Source organism: Arachis ipaensis, chromosome B1, assembly GCF_059453495.1.
Source record: "Arachis ipaensis isolate K30076 ecotype BB chromosome B1, ASM5945349v1, whole genome shotgun sequence".
NCBI classification, from domain to species: domain Eukaryota; kingdom Viridiplantae; phylum Streptophyta; class Magnoliopsida; order Fabales; family Fabaceae; genus Arachis; species Arachis ipaensis.
The window spans coordinates 141,583,990-141,585,822 of record NC_142436.1 but is presented as its reverse complement, the minus strand read 5'-3'; the positions used below and the strand labels follow the sequence as shown (position 1 = coordinate 141,585,822).

At 36.0% G+C, this 1,833-nt stretch overlaps 1 non-coding gene across 1 annotated transcript; it reads right to left on the bottom strand.

Annotated features, from left to right (window-relative positions):
* Nucleotides 1–1,088: 1,088 nt before the first annotated feature.
* Nucleotides 1,089–1,196, bottom strand: LOC148578657 (small nucleolar RNA R71). Its single transcript, XR_015903886.1, has one exon. It is a non-coding gene; the product is annotated as a small nucleolar RNA R71 (small nucleolar RNA).
* Between the last annotated feature and the right edge of the window lie 637 nt (nt 1,197–1,833).

The window sequence follows — 1,833 nt, the reverse complement described above, 5'->3', positions numbered from 1 at the left end:
TTTAAAATCAAATCTTTTTCAAAACTAATTTCAATCATATCTTTTAAAAAAAAATATCTTCTTATCTTATCTTTTTCAAAAATTTGATTTCAAAATATCTTTTCTAACTTCCTAACTTCTCACCCTTTCAAAATTTGTTTCAATTAACTAACTAACTTTTTGTTTGTTTCTTATCTTTTTCAAAACCACCTAACTAACTCTCTCTCTCTAATTTTCGAAAACATCCTTCCCCTTTTTCAAAATTTCTTTTTAATTAACTAATTATTTTATCTTTTTATTTGAATTTTCGAAAAACTACTAACCTTTTTCAAAAACAATTTTCAAAAATCACTAACTCTTTTTTTTTCAAAAATATTTTTCGAAAATTCTCTCTCCCTCTCATCTCCTTCTTATTATTTATCCATCTACTAACATCTCTTCCTCACATCATCACCAAATTCGAACCCCCTCTTCTATCTGTGTTCGAATTTCTTCTTTTCTTCTACTAACAATAAGGAACCTCTTTACTGTGACATAGAGGATTCCTCTTCTTTTCTTTTTCTCTCCTCTTTCTTATGAGCAGGGACAGAGAAAAAGGCATTCTTGTTGAAGCTGATCCAGAACCTGAAAGGACTCTGAAGAGAAAATTAAGAGAAGCTAAATTACAACAATCCAGAGACAACTTGATTGAAAATTTCGAACAAGTAAAGGAGATGGCAGCCGAACCCAACAATAATGCAAGGAGAATGCTTGGTGACTTTACTGCACCTAATTCCAATCTTTATGGAAGAAGCATCTCCATTCCTGCCATTGGAGCAAACAACTTTGAGCTGAAACCTCAATTAGTTTCTCTGATGCAGCAAAACTGCAAGTTTCATGGACTTCCATCTGAAGATCCCTTTCAGTTCTTAACTGAATTCTTGCAGATATGTGATACTGTTAAGACTAATGGAGTAGATCCTGAAGTCTACAGGCTCATGCTTTTCCCTTTTGCTGTAAGAGACAGAGCTAGAATATGGTTGGATTCTCAACCTAAAGACAGCCTGGACTCTTGGGATAAGCTGGTCAAGGCTTTCTTAGCCAAGTTCTTTCCTCCTCAAAAGCTTAGTAAGCTTAGAGTGGATGTTCAAACCTTCAAACAGAAGGATGGTGAATCCCTCTATGAAGCTTGGGAGAGATACAAAGGACTGACCAAAAAGTGTCCCTCTGACATGCTTTCAGAATGGACCATCCTGAACATATTCTATGATGGTCTGTCTGACTTATCAAAGATGTCATTGGACACCTCTGCAGGTGGATCCATTCACCTAAAGAAAACGCCTGCAGAAGCTCAAGAACTCATTGACATGGTTGCTAATAACCAGTTCATGTACACTTCTGAAAGGAATCCTGTGAGTAATGGGACGCCTATGAAGAAGGGAGTTCTTGAGATTGATACTCTGAATGCCATATTGGCTCAGAATAAAATATTGACTCAACAAGTCAATATGATTTCTCAGAGTCTGAATGGAATGCAAACTGCATCCAACAGTACTCAAGAGGCACCTTCTGAAGAAGAAGCCTATGATCCTGAGAACCCTGCAATAGCAGAGGTAAATTACTTAGGTGAACCTTATGGGAACACCTATAACTCATCATGGAGAAATCATCCAAATTTCTCATGGAAGGATCAAAAGCCTCAACAAGGCTTTAATAATGGTGGAAGAAACAGGTTTAACAATAATAAACCTTTTCCATCATCCACTCAGCAACAGACAGAGAACTCTGAACAAAATTCTTCTAATTTAGCAAACTTAGTCTCTGATCTATCTAAGGCCATTATAAGTTTCATGAATGAAACAAGGTCTTCCATTA